General features: G+C 44.0%; 2 long non-coding RNA genes across 2 annotated transcripts; one reads left to right on the forward strand and one right to left on the reverse strand.

The window, feature by feature from the left end:
• Positions 1-690: 690 nt before the first annotated feature.
• On the reverse strand, positions 691-5,240 carry LOC123581660. Its single transcript, XR_006703917.1, has 2 exons — positions 5,129-5,240; positions 691-1,506 (listed from the first exon to the last, which is right to left on the reverse strand). It is a non-coding gene; the product is annotated as an uncharacterized LOC123581660 (long non-coding RNA).
• On the forward strand, positions 5,168-20,191 carry LOC123581659. The gene is made up of 4 exons (XR_006703915.1): positions 5,168-5,764; positions 14,781-14,875; positions 14,998-15,114; positions 19,759-20,191. It is a non-coding gene; the product is annotated as an uncharacterized LOC123581659 (long non-coding RNA).
• The last annotated feature ends 2,028 nt before the right edge of the window (positions 20,192-22,219 follow it).

The raw sequence follows: 22,219 nt of genomic DNA on the forward strand, positions 1-22,219 counted from the left end.
AATCCTGTTTTTCAAGGAAATAATAGTAATTAAAAAAAATCTTTGAACACTTCTAGAAAACCCCGAAGTTTTCTAAGTGTAAGTAAACGGGGCTGGTGCCTGCTTCCCTGGCCATTTCAACAACAGAGAGAAAGGCGGGAGGGCTGCAGACAGGACATTCTAAGTCACTAGTGGTTCTGTGCATCGTGAGAGAAGTTAAACAGTGTTGAATCCCTGGCAGTTGTCAGCGTGTGTGTGTGCGGGAACGTGCGCGTGTGTGTGTATATTGTTTCTAATTTTGTTGTTCATGGCTTGTAATTAATTTCTTGGTTTTCTTCTCTTTCTTCTCTTTTCTTTTTTGGAGAAGCGCACATCAGAACACGGTTCCCAGTGAAACCACTTACACCCAACCTTTCAACTCTGGAGGATGCGACAGCCTATAATACACGGAAAGACTACGAGCCCCGTGTTTTATTTGCGCAGTTTAAGGAACTTTGGCTCAAAGAGGCTACGTGGCTGGCCCGAAGGAAATCAACATCTTCAAAAATCAGTGAGTCTTGCCTTTTCAAGCAAGATTACCTTTTTATTTCCCCCCAGTTTTCCTGAGATATAACGCTGTATAAGTTTAAAGTGCGCCAATAACGACTGGATGGACTTAAGTACTGCGAAATGACTACCGTGATAACTTCACTGAACACCCATACCCTCACATAGTTACATATTTTATATTTTGGTTTACAAAAACAGTAAGAAAGGGAAATGGCAATACCTTAAGGCCAAGACAAATTGTTCTTCTATTCCATTTTCTAGAATAAACACAGTGCCAAGTGACACGAAATGTTCCACGATGTTGGAGTCGAGCCTGAGGAGGAGATCGGGATCGGTGAACTTTCTGCAGGCCTCGGATCCGGGCGTCTCCACGGTGCCCCGATAACAGCGGCCACCGCGCGGACCTACCAGGCAGTCACCCGGCCAGCTGCACCGGAGTGCCAGCAGTGAGAGGGCAGGGGATGGTCCCCTCTTCTGTACTGTTTCGCCTGGAGAGGAGATGGGCCATGCAGACGCTGAATTGCAGTCTTCTTACCCCTATTTTGGTCACCAGGGGCCAAGGTTCTTCTTACTGTATGTAGTGCACAGACTCGACAGACATTCTTTCAAGTAAAAAGCCTTTGGCACTCATTTGGAGACTTTTACTATGTTCTCTTTCGCTACATTCTGGCACCTGTCTCTGGAAAATGCAAATGTCTGCCTTAATATCTTGCCTCAAAACCATAGAAGACAGTCTTCACGCTAATGGCATTTGTTCCTCATGAAAGATATTTTTTTAAAGCTTCTCCAGCGGCTGGGGTCCAGGAAAGGAGAGGGCGGATGAGAACTCATGAAGTTCTTACAGGTGCACGACCACACCCAGGCGGGGAGGACTGCAATTACAACCCAAGTTCATGGCTCCATTTTTCTTCCTCTCTTGACACGGCCGAAAACGCAACATAAGCCCTGTGAATGTGGACGATTGGCTGTGTCATACCTCTGTGAAGAGAAATTAAATTTTTCATTAGCCAACTTGAATTGTTTCTTATTTTTCATGTATCACTTTGCTGGACATAGGGCTAGTCTCTTACAAAAGAGGCATTTTTCTCTTAATCATATGGAAATTAGGGATCAATTTGTTGATGAGGCCATGAAGTGAAAATTCTAAGCTTCGTGGTCGATTGGGCATTAAAAATATGACTGGAACTAGCACAGAGGCTCAGAGCAACTACAATGGCAGTGATGTTTCACCGCGGAACGGCGTGGGAGAAAAATCACCCTTGCACGCACCCAGCGCTGCTCTGTTTTAGTGTATGTGCCCCTGGCCCCGGTAAGGTTCACCGTTCACCACCCAATGTGACATCTTAAGAGCAAGACATCGTTTAGGAGGGTTTTTTTTCCCCCAAGAAGATAAACTATCACTTAGGAATTAACAGTCTAAGCAGTTGAATGTTACAAAAAATTTCCGTGCAGCATAAGGATTTCTTTTTGAAGATAACGCCTGCAAGGATGACAATTTCCCCTGGATCTCAAGAGAATACATAGTGAAGTTGTCTGGTTCACTTGAGAATAAAACCAAAACACAACAAAAATATCAGATAAATTGTCAAAAATTGTAATGGCAACAAAGGCCCTCAAGTTAGACACACTGGTCCAACGTTACCCCTACTCTGCCGATGACCAATGTTTTGTCGGCATCAGCCCGTTTTGGAAAACCACTGTTATTGTAAAATCAGTACATTCTCAGTGTGTTTCAAAGTACTGCAAAGTTTTGATTAACTCAACCACAGAGAGGACGAGAATGATTTTTGACAGGCATTTTGATTTTTAGAAGAAAGCAGATCGACACATTTATCTGGTCTTCTATCAAAAGGAAGTAAGTTTTCGACGTTTATTTATTTTTGGGACAGAGAGAGACAGAGCATGAACGGGGGAGGGGCAGAGAGAGAGGGAGACACAGAATCGGAAACAGGCTCCAGGCTCTGAGCCATCAGCCCAGAGCCCGACGCGGGGCTCGAACTCACGGACCGCGAGATCGTGACCTGGCTGAAGTCGGACGCTCAACCGACTGCGCCACCCAGGCGCCCCAAAAAGGAAGTAAGTTTTAAGACGCTTACACGAAAACTTTGCTCTGTGTGTTCGTTAGCCTGCAGTTAGCTGTCGAATAAAACACTTATGTCCCCAACATGGTGTGATCACGGTTGATCACTGTAGACGCTAAGCAGCGGTAACATTACTGTTTTTCACAGAAGGACTCCGTTTCCCTCTCCGGACGCTCTTCAGCACTAAGGGGATCCTGGTTTACACTCTGGGCTCAGTCTGGCCCATCGAGAAACAGAGGCTTGAAGCAGTGGATCGGTGTGGATGTCATGGCAGGTGTCCGAAGCTGGGAAGTCAGTTATGGCCATCGCCCTCAGTTCCATACGTTTTTGCTGTCTGATCTCTCAGGAGAAATTCAGACCTGGGGACGGGAGGGACACAGTGTAGGTATGTGGCCTGTATCCCGTTATTCCATTTTCCCAACTATCGCAAGGTGTAGGCTTGGCCTTACGCCCATCGTGGAAACGAGGCAGACGAGGGGCTTTGTGAAGTTCGGTGATTTCTAGTGATCACCCTCAAAACCACATAGATTGGAAACAGCGGAGTCACGAACCACACCCATTGTCCCGTGGGGCCCCCAAGTCTGAGCTACCCTGATGTGCAAGCAGGTTCACACCTGGCCGACTCCACACCCCGGGGCTCCGAATGCCGAGGTCAGTATTAAGAATGGAATACATTGTCAGACACACGACTGCAGGTACCAACATGCAAGATGTGTTTCGAGTGACCCTCCTGAGGAACATTCCTCTCTGATCCAGCTGAGAGGAAATTTCCCAAATTTCAGCTACCAGATGTAGCCTAGCCACTTCTTTTCCTTCCTCTGGTTATTCCTTCCTCTGGTATTGCCTCTGGTTAGTGGCAGAGACCTTGACCTAATTGATTGTTTTCTCCCAGACGTAGATAATCACAAAACCTACTTTCTAGAGTTCTTCTTTTACTAAAAACTTCTAGAAGGCAAATTATTTTTCTTCAGAAAATGACCCCAACTTCCTGGCCACAGTTGAAAAACCCAGCAAGGAACATTCCATCTCAGCGGGGGTCAACGGAACCCCAAATCCCAGAAATGGGGAGCAGGAGGAAGGAAGGGAGGCAATAGGTCTGGGGCAGCAAACAGACGAAGCTGGGCCTCGAGGATGTCCGGGTGCTGAACTGGAGGCCGGATTCAGCAGCGTGGACTCTATAAATCTCGCAGTAAACTGTGACAACACAAAGGTCCCCGAGCACTCTCTCCATCTGTGATATTTATCTTCTAAAAGGCCTGGCCTTCTGCACGGACACACATTCAGTAATTCCCAGGTTGGCATTTTCTTTTCTCTGCGTCTCAGTTTTCTGACCTTTGCGGAACTGCCAGAGAGGAGGTCGTCCACCTGCAACTGTGTGTGTCTCCGGGACAGAAGGGACGCGGGCAGGGCGTCAGGGAGGGGGACGTTAAATGCTTCTATTTCTGGAGCAGGACGTGAGCCGAGAGAGAGCGAGCGAGCCACGGCGGCCGATTAGGAGGCAGCGTAGGGTGTCACCCCCACGGTGGCCCGTGCCTCCCAAGAGGAGGTGCGATGGGAGATGAGCAAGGTGAGGAAATGCCTTACGGGGGGAAGACAAAGAGAAGGGTCTCCCGTGACACTGCGCCTCAGACAAGCTGAGTCTCAGGATACCAGACACCGAGGAGCTGGGCTTTTCAATACCTGAGGGTTTGCTATCAAAAAACATGGTGAGAACTCCCGTCTCCGCGATGGACCATGCGTGGAACAACTCGTCTGTGTCACTGAGAATACAGCCTTCCTTTCTCACGCGCAGTCAGCGGCTGGACAGACTCTCCTCCCGGGTGACCTTAAAATGACAATAAGAGGGGACACCGAATGCACGGCCTCCTTGCTACCCTCTTCCAGATGAGTCGGCTTCCTAGGAGGTTGTGAGAAATTCTGGCCACGTTTCCTGGCAAAGCCCCCGATGGCCCCAGGACAGTTCATCTGTTCCCTCTGTTCTTCCTTCGGTTCATGCACTGCCCCCCCCCCCATGTCTGGGCTAATAACAGGCTTACGACCTCATGGGACAAATACTTGGGGGGTGGGGGGAGAGAGGTGAGAAGGGGTAGTCAGACGATGGTTTGGGGGACAGGGAACACAACGCCTCACGCAGACCTGTTTGAGGTGGGGGCCCCTGGGAGCCCCTCCAGAAGCAGGTGTGGATAACTGGGGGGTCTGTCCTGTTCACTGGTCGGGTGCCCCCTGCTGGATGAATGGTACAGCAGGTTCTGTGTATTTTGGAGACCCCGCTGCTGAGAGAGCAAACTCGTTGTTTGCTTAGAAATTTTTTTGTTTGTTTGTTTGTTTGTTTGAGAATTTAGAGGATCCACTTGGTAAATGATCTAAAAGGGCTTGTGTGGACCAGGAGGACAGATCGCTCGTGACCTGACGGGCTTCTACCCGGGGCCCGCAGAGATCAAGGCCAGAGACCCTAGTTATTATCCAAAGTGCGTCCCAAAACCGGGTCCGATCGCGGCCCACGTGGCAGTGGCTCTTACCAGCAACGACGCCCACGTGACTTAGGGTCCCGGAAACAGAATGCCGGAGACGGGTGCTCCATCCGGGACATCAGTGGCACACGTGGGAGCAAAGTGTGCGCACGCGCACAGCACCCTGGGCCGTATTTGCCCGCGTCGGGGCTCGTAGGCACCGGGAACCTATCGCAGGCAGCTAATCGCAGGTTTGCGTCTTTGCGAATGAATTCTCGTTTCCAGACGAGGAGCTCTGGGCCCGGTTATCAGTCGTGGTCGCTGGTGCGGCCCAGCGGACCGTGGGGCGGACCCCGGAAGCAATTACACTGCAGGCGTCTTCTCGGTCCCCAGAAAGCAAAACGATGGCACCGCTGTCACCACCACCGCCCAAACCGGAAGTCGGGCACGCCCTGGTGACCTCGCCATTGTCCTGATCGTCACCGGCACCGCCGGCCCCCTCGCATCGGAGGCCGTTGGACACTCGCGTGGCTGAGGGCTTGCATGTGTAATTTGCTTCCCCAGCAGTCGCATGAGATCAGCTGTTACGGGTATTCCCATCATGAGAAGTTTCCCATTATTTAAAGGGGGAGAATCAAAGTTCAGACAGACTCGCCAAAGCCCATACGGCCGTCTAATGATACAGCCAGAATGGGAACCCGTAAGGTAACCTTTATTCTGGCTCTTATCCTGCGTTTGTAACACATTTATTAAGCACCTCCTGCATGGCCGGCGCCGTCGTAGAAACTAGGGATTCATTAACGACCGAAGCAAAAGCCAGGCCCCTCTGGGGGGGAAATAAACTGTGTGATTGGCCTTGTGGTGAGGAATTCCGAGGAGAGGATCGGGACAGGGTCCATGGCTGGAATTATGGAGGGGGCAGTGGGTGGACGTTTCTGGGTCTCCACTCGCTTCCAGAGTCCGGCCTTCCCTCCCTTCCTGTCCTTGTTTCTTGGAATCTTATGGGACTCTTAGCAACGGCGGACTGCTGTCACAGCTCGGCTGTTTTCTTGGAACCCTTTCCCTCTGCCCAAGAGTGACCAACCCCATGTCCCCACGAACAATCTTTGTCGTCTGGGGTACCTGGGGGGGCTCAGCCGGTTAAGCGTCCCACTTGGGCTCATGTCATGATCTCAAGGTTCCTGAGCTCGAGCCCCACTTCTGGCTCCGTGCTGACAGCTCAGAGCCTGGAGCCTGCATCGGAATCTGTGTCTCCCTCTATTTCTACCCCTCCTCTGCTCATGCCCTGTCTCTGTCTCTCAAAAAATCAATAGACATTAAAAAAAAATTGTTTTTTTTCATCTTTGCCGTCTGTCCAGACCCATTCAAGTCACATCTTCCCTGTGGAGCCTCTGGTCCCACCTTACTTGCTGTGGGGAAGAGTGGGACAGCGTAAGAGCATGCGTGTGAGAGCCTGTGCCTGGGTGTGAGCGTGTGAGTGTGTGCATGTGTGTGTGTGTGTGTCAGAGCTAGCTTCCCTGTGCGGCCACAGCACTTTGTGCACGTCTCCAGTAGAGCACATCGTAATCACACCCCCTGTCTTTTGTGTCCGTCCCCAAGATGGAGGTGACACTCCTTGAAGGTGTTATTTCTATCTCTTGAACACACTTACAGGAGCGAGTGAACATACCACATAATTACATTAAATATATTCAGTTTCCCATCTTGACTTGATTTCAGATAACCATTGCCGACAGCAGGCGGGGCCTCTGACATCGCGCTACCCCTCTGAGTCCAGTTTTTAATTAATAACAGAGATATTATGAATGTTGCTTTCTTAGCTTAGTCCTTGCGATCACTGATTATCGGCATGAACGCTCCCCAGTTCTCTTTCATTGGATATAGTCTGTGCTTAACAATAAAGCCTCGCGATTGAAACAGAGGCTCAAATTATATAGATGAGAGAACGTTTTAAACAGCACAGGCCACGTCAGCGTCAGCTGGTGTTATCCCTTGCAAAGTTCCTCCCGTGCTAGGGTTTGCTTGATCTTCGAGAGGCGTGTTACTCTTTACAGTGAATGTTCCATCTGTATGCTACCCTTCCCAGGGGCGAAGAAAAGTATTCTCCCGGGGGGCAGGCAAGATGTGAATTCACACAGAAATTGTTAGAGACAATTGTTAAAAATGAAACGAAACTTGCATGGCACATCATCATTTTTTAGAACGGTTTTTAAATCAATTTTCCTCATCACAATAATCGGTGGATGATCAACGCAGCCGAAGGTCACGTGAAGACAGCATGAGCTCTTTGAAAATCGCCAAGAGGAGGGAGACGGGACTGAACAGGATGGGAATTAAAATGAGATTCACAATCAGGACGTTTGCAACTCTGGAAAGTAATCATCTGAGAATATCACGCATTTGAAAATTGGACCATTTGTTGGTTAACGGTAGCGGTAAACCCGGTGATAGTAAGTGTTTCCTAGTAAATAGCAAATTACAGAAATAGACTAAAAGTCACAAAACCAGTTTCCTCAGTAATCCCTTACATTATTGTGAATAGTTCACACGTAACGACTTGGGCAAACACGTATCCCTTGTAACACACAGCCGCACTTTTTTAACAAGGTGGCTTTTTATGTAACGAGTGCATTTTGAAAAATAACTTTAAAATTACTAAAGTAAAGGTGATCATTTAAAATATCAAAAATAAGAAGCCGTGTGATGCAAGTATCAGCAGTAATCTTAAGACATTGTAAATACAATAGTTTTTGTAAAATAAAAACAAACTTCATATAATTTTGAACCGGATTTTTTCCCTCTGCCATGTATCATGGCTACTTTCCATGCTAATTTATAAACTTCAATAATGCTTTGCATGGTTGGCCAGTGTCTCCTCTCAGTTTATACCCCTGTACAAGTTCACTGGTAGAGCATTTGAAGTCTTGTCTAAGTCTGGCTATTCATGCAATTAATATCATTCTGACTCAATTTTCTGCACATTCTTACATTTCCCCCATTCATTAATGTGTCAAGTAGAATGGATGTATTAAAGAAGATGCGGGGCGCCCGGGGGGCTCAGTCGGTTAAGCATCTGACTTTGGCTCAGCTCGTGATCTCGCGGTTTGTGGGTTCAAGCTGACAGCTCAGAGCCCAGAGCCTGCTTCGGATTCTGTGTCTCCCCCTCTCTCTGCCCCTCCCCCACTCGCGCTCAAAAACAAAGAAACATTTTAAACATTTATAAATTTAGAAAAAAGTAAAGAATGTGCCATTTTTCATGGACTAGGATATAAATCTGTAAATGACTCTGATGAGCACATTTGCTGACACAGACACCAGCAATGTGTGCAAGCTGGACCCGCTCATCTTTCTCAATTCAGGGCGGTATTCTTTTATGGTTGCCCTTGGAGTAGTTTTTAAATGCCCCTTTTTATATTTCTAATAACTGGGCCATATGATTATTGATCACTTGCATGGTGTGAGAAATTCCTTTTTCATATGATGGAGTGTTTCAGGTGGGTGTTGGATGCTGGAGAAAGGAACACAATGATGCCTTTTATATCTTTCCGATTAACTTAGCCACGGAGACAGGCCTTAGGGGAGGGGAGGCCGGCTGGTTACGGGGCAGAAGCAAATGTAACGCTTTGTGGGTAAATCACCCCTGCTTTGCCGGGTCCCTGAGGAAGCTCCCGGGTACTCCTTGATCAGGTATGAGACCCAAGGTTGTGGTGTCCCAGTCCTGTCACTGGCAAAGCTTACAGCCCCATTCCAATAACCCGCTCCTTCTAGGGGAATCTAGAAGCAGGGCTGTGCCGACCTCCGTTTTTCTGAAAAGTGACTTCCCGACGTATTTTGTTCCTTTTCTGTCAGTTGGGTCCATACTTGTTTCGATGGCTTAGAAAGACTCTATGTATTGTCAGGATCTTTATAAGTTGCCAATCACAGGCAGCACACGTTTTCCAATCCTTTTGTTTTTGAACATTTTCCACACACAAAAGTATCCATCATTTTCTTTATAGCTTCTGCTTTGGAGTTTGGTTTCAGAGATGAAACCAATCTTTACCTATATTAAAAATCATAATTTTCTCATTTCTTGTTTTACACATTTAGATCTTTTACCCATCCCTAAGTAATTTTAGAAAATAGTGCATGTTCAGAATCTATACTATTTTGTCATGGGTTGAAATCATTCATATTTCCTTCCTGATTTGAAATGACGTTATCGTATAAATTTCCGTGTGCAGGCGGATGGCTTGGGGACACCGTAGCCCTTTTTACTGATCTGCCTGCCTATTGAGGCAACAGTTTCACCTGACGACATGCTATTAATTATCCTTATTCGCATCATATAATACACAGAATGCAAATCTTGCCACTTCCCCCACCAAATCATGACTTTTCTCGAATGTTTTTATCAATTCGTTATCACAGGTGGGCTTCAGGGATTTTCCTCATGCTTCCAAAAATATTCATTGGGATTTTGAAGGTGGTTGCACTAAATACATAGATTAATTTTGTGAGAAAAACAGTATTTATTCTCCCCACTCAGGAGCACGGTGCATTTATTTATTGAGTTTTTAGATGCCTCCTGATATTGATTTGAAGTTTCCCCTGCATGTTGTTGTATTTGCAGTTAGGTTCATTCTCAGACACGTTTAATCTTGCTGCTGAGAACCATTATTTTTGCAAAAGTTAATTTTTACATATAAGAAATTCACTAGTTTTTATAGCTATTTGAAACTAACCATCTGGGGCGCCTGGGTGGCGCAGTCGGTTAAGCGTCCGACTTCAGCCAGGTCACGATCTCGCGGTTCGTGAGTTCGAGCCCCGCGTCGGGCTCTGGGCTGATGGCTCAGAGCCTGGAGCCTGTTTCCGATTCTGTGTCTCCTTCTCTCTCTGCCCCTCCCCCGTTCATGCTCTGTCTCTCGCTGTCCCAAAAATAAATAAACGTTGAAAAAAAAAAAAAAAAAAAGAAACTAACCATCTTATTGAAACTTGGTATTCCACTACAATTTTGGTTGATCTACTTCATTATTTTCTAGGGTAGAATTTATTTCATCTTCAAATAACCCACATATTGCACACATTTTTTATTAAGCTTTTTTATGTTTCAGGCTCCGTCTGTGGCGTTGGGGCACAGAAGGGAAAAAAAAAAAAACCAGAGAGAAAAGTTCTTGTTGCCTGAAGCTAACATTTTAGTAGAAGAATACAGACAGCTGATAAAAAAGTTAAATACAAATAGAATAGCATCTACTACTAAGGGGTTATAGGAACTATGAAGAAAAGCAGAGGAGGAAACAGGAATCTGGAGTACTAGAAATGGGATGAAGTTTTTTTTTTCCTCCTAATTTAAACTTTTTGTCCCTCTCATTAAAAAAAGAAAGAGGGAAAGAAAGAAAGAGAAAAAAAGAAATAATCTTACAGCATCAGCCAATGACCAGAGAGTAGTCATTTTACAAGGCAGCGTCAGTATTCATTTTTTTCTTCGTTCTGTATTTAGAAGACATGCTTGTATTTTTTCAGTGAAGAAGCCTGATTTTAGCAAATTGCTTGAGGTAGGTATTCTTTATCATGTTAAAGAAGCATTTGCTAGACTAGACACTTATAACTTTCTTGTAATAAAGTTGATGATTTTCTTCTCTTGCTCTACAGGGGACATACTTTAGAATCAAAGAAACAGATATGGAAACAAAAGAATCAGAAATGATATCATGTCAAGAAAGCATGAGAGACTCGGAGTAGCCAAACTTGCAATAGACATACTGGACCATAAAACAATGACTTTCTTAAGAGAGACAAAGGACATTTCATAATAATGAAATATATATATATATATATATATATATATATATATATATATATACATATATATATGTGTGTGTGTGTGTGTGTCTGTGTGTGTGTGTGTGTGTGTATACACATATACTTAACAACAGAGTTCTAAGTTACTTGAATCAAAAACAGAACAATTCAGGGAGAAATAGAAAACTCAACAGTAATAATTGCAGACACGAATAGCCCACTTTAAATACTGGACAAGACAATTGGACAGATTATTGACAAGTTTAGGTAAGACTTGAGCACTATAGAAACCAATCAGAGCTAACATACCACAGACACAACACTTTACCCAAAGAAAACAGAATACAAATTCTTCTCAAGCATAAATGGAGCGCTCCAGAGGGTAACATCCATTCAAGCCTATAAAACAAGACTTCTGAATTTGAAAATATTGACACAGATATGGATACAAGTATATTCTAAAATGTCAATATAACTAAACTAGAAATCACCATGAGAAAGAAATTTGAAAAATTCATAAGTTTGTGAAAATTATAAAATATGTTTCTTAAAAAAACAGTTGGTCAAAGAAGAGACTAGAAGAGAAATTATAAAATATTTTCGGATACGTTAAAATGAAAACAAAACATACCAAACTTATGAAATGCAGTTAAAACTATTTCGGAGAAAATTTACAATGGGAAATGTTTGTATTAAAAAAGAAAACAGACCTCAAATCAATAACCTACCATTTTTTACCTTGAGACACTGAAAAGAAAAACAAAATAAACCTTAAGAAAACAAGGAAGGAAGTAAAGATCGGAGCAGGAATTAAAGAAATAAGGAAAAGAAAAACAATGGAGAAAATCAAGAAAATGCAAAGTAAGCCCTTGGGAACAATCAACACACTTGATATATTTTCAGCAAGACAAACCAAGAAAAAAAGACAGAAGACATGTACCATCAAAATTAGAAACATAAGAGGGGACACTGGGGCTGACTTTACAGAAATTCAGAAAGATTGTGATGAAATACGACTAACAACTTACGCCAACAAATTAGACAACTTGGATGAAAAAGAGAAATTCCTAGAAATGCAAAACTACCGACACTGACTCATAAAGAAATACAAAATGCAAACATACCCACCACAGGAAAGTGTCGAATTATTCGTATGAAAGCCTCCCATGAAGGAAAGAGCAAAGCTAAAATGGTTTCACTGCCCAACCGAATTCGCAATTCAAATGGCGAATTCCACCAAACATCCCAGGAAGAATTAATACCAGTCCCTCACAAAATCCTCCCAGAAATCTAAGGAAGCATCACTCTCCAGCACATGGTGTGCGTCTAGAATTTTCCTGTTCCCAAACCAAAGGTACTTCAATAAAAGAAAACTGCAGACCAAGAAATCCTCAACAACATGCCAGCAAATTTCATCCAGCAGAACATAAAAGGGATCCTGTGGATTACCACCACCATGTGGGATTTATGTCGGGTATGCAAGGTTCTTACGACAGCCAGAACCCAATTATGATGCGTTGCATTAAAAAAATAAAGAACAAAAGCCACATGACCATCCAAAGAGATACAAGAAAAAAAAAAAGGGAAAGAAAAAAAAAACATTTGAGAAAACCCAACCTCTTTCATGACAAAAACACTCAGAAATTAGACACAGGAAGGAACTTTCTTAACCCAGTAAAGGGCATGTAGGAAAATGCCACAGCTAGCATGTTCACACTGAATGACTGGCGGCTTTAAGACGAGGAGTACATCGGCCCATCAAGGCTGGTTTCACCAGGCTGTCCCACATTGTATTGGAAGTTCTAGCCAGAACAATCAGGCAAGGAAAAGAAACAAAAGGCAACCAAATTGGAAAGCGCAGCCACTTTACAAAACAGTTGGCCAATTTCTCAAAATGCTAAACATAGAGAAATCAGATGACTTTCTAAATCCACATCCCCAAGTATCTCTCTAAGAGATTTGGAAACAAACATCCACGTAAACATCTTACCCTGTCCCCGAATGTTGATAGTAGCATTTTTCGTAACGGTCAAAACATGGAGACAGCTCAAATGTCCATTGTCTGATCCTGGATAGGTAATGCGGATATCACGTACAACGGAATAGTATTCTCCAATAAAAAATGAAACGCAGATACAAGCTGCAACACGAAAAAACCTTGAAACGTTATGCCTAATGAAAGAAGCCAGTCACAAAGACCGTGTATGGTATGATTCTATTTATATGAAATGCCCAGTGTATGCAAATATATGGAATCAAAATACGGATTAGTGTGCCCAGAGCTCGGGGAATTTGGCAGAAAAGAGGAATGGCTGTGAATGGCGTGAAGCGATGAAAATATTCTAAAAGTAGATAAGGATGATAGTGAATAGATAATCACGCAACTCTGTAAATATACGAAGAAGCATTGAATTGTGTACTTTCAGAGGATGTGTTGTAGGGCTTGGGAAAGATATTAAATAAAGCTACCAAAAAAAAAAATACTTGCTGATTTTATCAACGTATTGTGGCACCTTGTTGACCTACTGGATGCATTGCGATGGTCCTATATGTTCGATGAGGCTGTTTTCCTGCAATAAATCTCAGTTGGGCTTATTGTATGGCTTTGGCTGCATCTAGTAACTTTTTTACGACTTTGAATCCATATTGTTAAGGTAGGTTATACCATTGGTCACATTTTTGTTATGGTTCATAAAATGAATCTAAGAGAACTCCAATTTCTTTTTTCTTTTTTCTTTTTTTTAATTTTTTAATTTTTTTAATATATGATATTTATTGTCAAATTAGTTTCCATACAACACCCAGTGCTCTTTTTTTAATTCTCTGGGTTATTTTGAAATAGGATGTGACTTATGTGTTCTACAAAGTTTGATTGGAATTAACCCACAATCCTGTATGTACCTGTGTAGTTTTGAGGCACTTCATTGCAAACTTTGAAAATAATTTCTGTGCTTACTGCCACATTTAATATTTAACACGTGTCTTGTGTTGTCTCATTAATTTAAATTTATATTAGAAAGTGAATATTTAAAATTGGCTAACATTTATCTATGTACAACATTTGCTTTGAATTATTAAATGCCTCTGTAGCTTAGGTTATATAGCCTTAATCAATTTCAGTATGATATATTGATACTTATTCTTTTTTGTTTTTGTTGGACATTCACTTACTAAAAATTTCAAAAATTATATTTGGCTGGACTGTCAGTCCTACTAATTTTCTGTCATAACTCACTAATTTCTCCTTATTTACTTTTTGCAGTTTATTGGTGTATACAGTTGTTTAATACTTGGATTAATTGTTGATTTATATTCATTTGTAGTTTTGGTTTAAAAAAATTTTTTTAGTTTATGTACTTATTTTTGAGAGAAAGAGGGAGAGCAAGCGGGGGAGGGTCAGAGAGAGAGAGAGGGAGAGAGAGAATCCACACTGTCAGTGCAGAGCCAGATGCAGGGCTCGAACTCAGGAACTGTGAGATCATGACCTGAGCCGAAATCAAGAGTCAGACAGCCCACTGAGCCACCCAGGCACCCCACGTGTCCATGTTTGTTTTTATTTTTTTTTACACTTGATCTTAGCCAAAAGGCCGAGAAGCGATGTTTTTATTTTTTTTAATGTTTATTTATTTTTGAGAGAGAGAGAGACAGAGCACAAGTGGGGGAGGGGCAGAGAGCGAGGGAGACACAGAATCCGAAGCAGGCTCCAGGCTCCGAGCCGTCAGCCCAGAGCCCGACGCGGGGCTCGAACTCACGAACTGTGAGACCGTGACCTCAGCCAAGGTCAGACACTTAGCCTACTGAGCCACCCAGGAGCCCCACGAATCCTATTTTAAATGCAGCTGGGTAGTTAGGAGGATGTGCACCCCTGCATAAACACGGCACATCTGAAGTAATGGAATATTTCCATCTCATACGTGAATTTTTCTGTTTCTCTTGTCAGTAGGTCTCTTGCTACCACATCCGGGGAACAACTGAATTTTATTACAGAGTGGATTTATTGTTTATAGATTTATTATACGTAAATTGAATTACACAGTAAGTATTCTTTCATACTAGGCTATTTTTGGTTCCCCGTTCTGGTAATGTGTGCAGAAAGTATCTCAAGAACAAAGCCAGAACAATGTTGGGACTAATTTAATTTTTTGCCCTTTCTCCAGGATCCCGGATCTGTATTGCCTGCTGTCCAAGATCTGACCGTATTTGCATCTGAAAGTTTTCCAGTTTTCTAGCTCTTTGCTTGAGAGAAGAAAAATCTTCAACTCTTCTAGTCAGAAGTAAAAGTCTTTTCATTCTTTCTCTTTCTTTCTTTCTTTCTTTCTTTTCTTCCTTCCTTCTTTCCTTCCTTCCTTCCTTCCTTTCTTTCTCTTTCCTTCTTTCTCTTTCTTTTTTCTTTCTTTCTATGCAGTTGTCTCTAATAAGATATTTTAATTAATTGGTATTTTTATCATTATTTTTGTTATTATTACAGCTAATATATGGATATTTATAACAAAACGGATATAACATTTGTATGGTAAAGTATTAGCCATCTGTTTTATACCATTTACATATATATTTTTTGTTATTTGTGTATTATGTGCTTTTGAGATATCTTATAAGTAAAATTAGTTAAATAATGATATAAATGAGATGATAATTTGCAATTAGGGATTTGTCTTTCTCTTCCAGGCTATTATTACAGGATAGTCTTTTTGGGTTTTTTGTTTATTTATTTTTGAGAAATAAAATAAATATTCTGTCAAATTTTTGAGAGGAGAGCATAAGCAGGGAAGGGGCAGAGAGATAGGGGAACAGAGGGTCTAAAGCAGGCTCTCAGATGACAGCCCAGAGACCTTACATGGGGCTCGAACTCACACACCATGAGATCATGACCTGAGGAGAGGTCGAGAGAGGAGAGGCAGAGAGAGAGAGGAGAGGGAGAATCCCAAGCAGGTTCTGCATGGTCAGTACGCAGAGCTTGAAACGAGGCTCGAACCCACGAAACCGTGAGATCATGACCTGAGCTGAAGTCATGAGTCAGTCACTTAACCAACCTGAGCCACCCAGGCGCCCCGGTTGAACTATATTTAATATGCACGTTTACCCATCATGAACTCAATGAAAAACCAAGCAGGTTGCAAGGAGTATTTCTCTTCTGCTCCTTTCAATAAAAACATGGTATTAGAGATACTACATCAATAGTAGTTTATAACTTATTTCCATTATTTTATTTTTTTATTTTACTTTTCATGGTTTATCACTGACAGTTTTCTACCTTTCAAATTAGGAAAACAATTCACTTAGATCTTGGCGAAAACTATGACCCAGAATAAACTATTCTTTTGTGTGGACGATAAAACATCGTGGCACCAGAAGAGTCAAATCACGATGATCCACGGTTCATTCTCCTTCTCATATTTCGGTATTGTTAGACATCGTTTTAATGTAACCATTTCCTGTTACTTGCTTTTTATAGCAACACAGCTTTTGCTTCAGGAGAACACCTGCTAAAGACCATTTTGAACATGTTGCACTGTCACTTAATAGTATTTAAAAATATGCTCACAGTTGCCATCAGGGGAAATTTGGTATTTTTTATTCATTTTAATATCCAAAATAACCTACGTCATGATAGATGCCAGAAATTAAAGATTTTCCACACTTTGGGTTTTTCTGTGTTCCTGAAATCAGAGCTGAAAATACAGGCATCGTGTGTCTATCATTTTATATAGTGTCTTACATCATTTCACTTGCTAAACGCACCTCAAGTCTGTCATCTTCATATTAAGAATGACGACAGGGGCGCCTGGGTGGCGCAGTCGGCTAAGCGTCCGACGTCAGCCAGGTCACGATCTCGCGGTCCGTGAGTTCGAGCCCCGCGTCGGGCTCTGGGCTGACGGCTCGGAGCCTGGAGCCTGTTTCCGATTCTGTGCCTCCCTCTCTCTCTGCCCCTCCCCCGTTCATGCTCTGTCTCTCTCTGTCCCAAAAATAAATAAACGTTGAAAAAAAAAAAAAAAAAGAATTACGACAAAAGGAAACTCTTAAAAACGTAGTCATCTATTCTCAGCCATAAATCTCAAGTCTAAAATGAAATACCATCCCTGGAATTTATATGTAAGGTCAAGCAGAATGGCTCTTTATGCCGTGCGGTCTTTGATTTTTAACTCTGAAGGTAAGTTCCTGGAGACAGATTGCATATAACTTGCTAATTTCAAAATTTGGAAAGGAGAAGAACAATTTCTGAGAGTCCCTCACTCTAAACTCCTTCCTCTTTGTGTTTGCTGGTGCTTTTCCATGGGGAACATCGAGTGCCTGGGTAGCAACCGTAGCTTATAATTTAGTGGGACGCATACGTGCTCCCTGATGGAACCGGAACCTCTAACCCGCAAAGGCTAGAGTTTCAGGAAAGGAAACCGCATGTTCCCCCAAGCAGGTCACTGAGAGCGATGTGAAGGAGAGTCGCTCTGACTTGCGCTCACTGTCTCAAAGACGCAACATCACAGCTCCGGAGGACACGGCACCGTGTGATGGTCATGACTACAGGCGGTCCACCCACAGATGGCACCCCGGAAGTCTAGTTGGTGCCACCTTCCCAGCAACACGCCCACGGGGCACAGTACCAGGGGAGCTGGCTCCCGTCGTCGTGGGGTTATGGGCTCAGGCGTCAGTGTGGGGCTGTGCGCACAGAACTGGGGAGTCACTGTCAGGTGCATTTTGCCTCTCCCGTTGGTCTTCTGTTGGCAGGCTCTGCCTTTCCCCTTATTGGTTATTGATCTGCTGCTCAGAAGTGGATACTGGGCTAGGGATACAGGCACCTGTAACCCTTCACAAAGCGTCCATCTTTGGGGCGCCAGGGTGGCTCCGCTGGTTAAGTGTCTGACTTCGGCTCAGGTCATGATCCAACTGTCCGTGAGTCTGAGCCCCGCGTTGGGCTCTCTCCTGTCAGCACGGAGCCTGCTTTGGATTCTCTGTCTCCCTCTCTCTCTGCCTCTCCCTCACTAATGCTCTCTCTCTCTTTCTCAAAAATGAGTAAACGTTTGAAAACGTGTTCACCTTCTTCCTATTTACCTCCGTCCTGAGTGGCGAAATTCCCTCTGAGACAGCGATACTCACGCTAGAGACAAGTTAGCCACAGCGATGGCCAAGAACGAGCGAGCGAAAGTCGTAAGAGCACATATTTCCATACTTAGCAAAATTTTACCTTATGCGGCACGCTGACCCATTGGTTTTTTAGGGGAAAAGAAGCTACTTGAATTAACTAAGTGAGTGTTGCACATAAAATATTTTAAACGATAGGCCTTGTGTAGGGAGAATGAAAGGGTGTTCGTGGTAGTGAGAATTTTGGAAACCCCTGCTCTAGACTTCTCTCCATCCACCCATGCTGCACCCATCAGACTTCTTCCTTCCGCTGACGGATGGCCAATCCATCCACGGAGGCTGAGGATACCACTGTGCTTCCTCCTGTGTGCTTGCCCTCTGGCTCCTGAGGGACTCATCTGCATAAGCCCACGCGCACACGTTCTGGAATCCCCCAGACAACTGTCTTTCGGCCTCACGGTGCCATCCACTCTGACCACATCGCTCCACTGCCCTCCTTCCAAATGTCCACCTCCCTTTTTCTCAATTCGTAGCCACTTTGTCCTCATGCTTCTCAAGTGGGTTTTCTACTCGATTCCTCCCATTTCCTTATTCCCTCTAACTGCTGGCTCCCCTGAAATGGCTTTTGACAAAGTGACTAGACATTCACATGTGGTCAAATCCAGTAAATGATATTTGAAGCCATTTCATTTCTTCTTGTTTATTCTCTCAGGAATTTTTGACGCACTGGACTATCTCTCCCGATTAAATCGCTGTTCTTGGAGCTCAGGATTTCACATACTCCTGGTTTTGATTCCTATGGCTGTTCTCTCCTTTGTTTGTTTGTTTTCTCTTCCTATTTTTCCCAGTGACTTGGGAAGCCAGTTGAATTTTGAATCCTCTCCCGCTCTGTCCTGTCATTCCACCCTTCTCTTATTTTATGGCCTCGGATCATTTTACATACCACTTAGCTGGCAGATCCAAAATGCACACCTCACACTCGGACGAAATTCAACTCTAGAGGTCGTATCCCGCACCCAATGGACATCTTACCAATATGCCTCTCCGATTTTCAAAGTTATAATATCTGAAACTGAATCCTCATTTCTACCCTCTTAAATGCATCCTTTCGTGCTTTTACGTCTTAAAACTCCTGTCCCCACAGTACACCTGGTCTCGGGCAATCACACCAATCTCAAATCATTTGCCCTACATTTGCTTCAACATTCGGAGGTATTTCTGAAGAACCTCTTTCCTTCACTGCAACACGTCCTACTGGCCATGTGTGTGCCAACCTCAAACCCATCCATTTCTTCTCAATTTCATAGCCAACGGCCTCACTCGCAATTTTCAAGCAATCACCCTCCAGTACACGTCCACATACACAGAAATTTCTTAACATGTCCAAGGACACACCGTGTGACCTGACCTCTGGAATGGCTTACTTGGCATCGTGTTTCCTCGGAAGTGGGACTCACTCCCCTGCCTCAGGACCTAGGTACGTGCTGTGCCTTCAGTGTAAAAAGGGCCCCCTCTGTGTTCTTCTCCCGGCTGGCTCCTTTTATGTCGTCTGGTCGCATTTTACACGTTACGATCCCAGGGATGTCCTCCTGACCACCCACCACCCACATCTTGTGTTTTCCCTTTCACGCTGTCCTGTTTTCCTCCCCAAAGTCCCGATTACGTACATTTGATATTTTACTCTTTTATTATAGATGGGTGCTGATCACTCTGCCTCAGAAGAGCAGAATGATATCTGTCCTGCCCTCTAACATATCGAGCAAGGGGCTGGCAGATAGCAATTACTCGATACATATTTGTTCAAGGAACACACAAAGTAATTCACCATCTTCACTCTCCAGGGTCAGCGGGGTGTGCAGTATTTTTCCCTTGACCTTTTTGTCATCTCCCTCGATGTGGAAGAAGCTGCAAAGCCCACACGCAAGATCTACTGTCTGTGCCCCACCCACAGTTTCAACTCTGTGCATCCTTTCCGTCCCATATGAGGGACCAGGTTTCAAAGGACAGACGAAGACACGACGACAGGTCACGGATAAGACAAAAGACCTAGGCTGTCAGGTGTTGCAGCCCTTCAGGGATAGGTCGCCTTGCCCACGCTTTTGAGAGCGCCTCCAAGCCCAGGGCCTGTGAAAGTCTCACGTAACGCCCTCTACATGTTAGGGCCTCCAGTCTTTCTACAGATATTATCGCAATCAACCGCTCTCAGGTTGCCCTGTGGATAGGGTTGGTATTGTATCTGTCTTGCAGATTAAATAAATAGCTGAGTCAAAAGCATCCTTGCTTTAGGCACGTTTATGCCCGAGGTTCGTCGTTCGACCCTCTTGTGGATGAAGGACATCACGAAAAGGGGTCTGTATGCCTTCTCTTCACACAGATTCTTGTACAACCTGTGCTGCTCAGCACCAAGAACTGGGCTGACATTAAGGGCGTTTCCTTTGTCCCCAGTTCTTCCTATATTGCAAGGCCAAGGATTGTACCGCTAAAATATCCCCTGTAAAAATCACGTAATGCGCTGAGACCTGCCCCCCGAAAAGAGTGCGTTTCCTCAGCCTCACAACATCCTTGACAAACTGCTCAAGGTGGGGTGAGGCACGGGGTCTCAGAGGCAGGCTGCTGTTAGCACTCGGCCAGCCATAAATTAAGTGCCTGCATGCCAAGTGGGTCTCCTGTCAGAAGAGTCACAGACACGACCGGTCTGTGCCACAGATCTCGGGGAAAAAAAAAAGAAAGTCGCATAAACAATATCATTTATGAGCTCCAAAACCAAGGCAGGCATGTAAAAACATCGGGGGGAAAAAGGGAGAAATGGGAAAATGCTACAGTAGTGTTATCTTTGAGAGGGAAAAAAAAAATGCACTTTATCCCAATTGTCTCCAAAATTATGCAACCAAAGGAAAGGAGCCTGTCAAATCCCTTCCTAATTAAATTCATACATTTGTTCCTTTTCAAAAATGGCCACACGCCCCATCTGCTAGTGCAGAATGCTTGGGTTTTTCAGCCAATATCTTCACGCTAAACTGTGCTGCAGAGTCGAGGGGCACAGGGGCCCTGGGCGCTCAGAGCAGCTCCCTGAAAAGAGGTAAAAGAATTTCTGTTTGCACTTGAGTTATTTATCTACACTTTTATGACTAGAAGACGGAATATTGAGGGAAAGTTAAATCATCGGAGGGTTCAAGCTGCAGGCACGGCTCTGACAGGCTGACGAGCATTTTTAGGGGTATGATAATTTGGTCGAAAAGCAGTGATTCTTTTTAACAGCTCATATTAAATCAGAGGAGTCGTTAACTAGAGCCACTCAAAAAAAGTCTGAGGCACCTCACGCACATTTTCCGCCACACGCACGTTTACTCCGTGGGTTCGTTGCCTTTGTTCTGGGCTACCGTACAGGACCCACGGTGAGCCCTTCTGCCCCTCCGAAGGACGCAGAAACGTTGCTCTATGTGATCCCCTCGTCATTGTGACCTTCTCCAGACACCTCTGTATGTTCTAATGTGACCTCCCTCCCAGCGGATCAGGTGCAACCCTGTGAGTCCCACAACGCCGGTTCTCCAGAGCCATATCCTTCCTTCTTTCCTTCCTTCCTTCCTTCCTTCCTTCCTTCCTTCCTTCCTTCCACCTTCCTTCCTTCCTTCCTTTGTTTCTTCCTTCCTTCCACCTTCCTTCCTTTGTTCCTTCCTTCTTTCCTTCCTTCCTTCCTTCCTTCCTTCCTTCCTGCTTCTCCGTCCACAAACACTCAACACTTTTGAGATCTCTCAAAATCTCTCCAAATCTCTCAAAAAATTGAGAGATTCTTATCCTCTCAAGCCAAACGCTGTGCAAAAGCTCAAATCTCTTCTTCCTCTGGATTTCAGGTCCTCATTACATGAGTCATTCAACCCATCAGCACATGGTAATTCATCTTGCATATGGTTTGATTGTTCCCATGTAAAATTTGTGTTGATGTATGAATTTTAATAAATCTGTAACTACATAAGATTTCATCAGGCAAACTCTAACTGTTTAGGGATATAATTGTTATTACCAATAATAAAATCTATAGTGAGTGCTCAGGAATCTGGCTGGAAGATTATTCTTGCTTCTAGTAGATGCTGCTGGATAAACTTTCAGGCAATTTTGTCCGAGTAAGCTGCCTGTCTTGTTATCCAATGACACACACTCACAGGCAGCACGACGTCTCTTTGACGTGCCTGAGCATTAGAGCCCCTTCCGCTCATGGCATCGCCCTCCCCGCTCCCTTCAAAAGTTAATATCACATACATGTTTTGGAAATAAAAGCTTTCCACGTTGCTACAAAAGGCCATA

The sequence above is a fragment of the Leopardus geoffroyi genome, chromosome A3 (assembly GCF_018350155.1).
Source record: "Leopardus geoffroyi isolate Oge1 chromosome A3, O.geoffroyi_Oge1_pat1.0, whole genome shotgun sequence".
In the NCBI taxonomy this organism is placed as follows: domain Eukaryota; kingdom Metazoa; phylum Chordata; class Mammalia; order Carnivora; family Felidae; genus Leopardus; species Leopardus geoffroyi.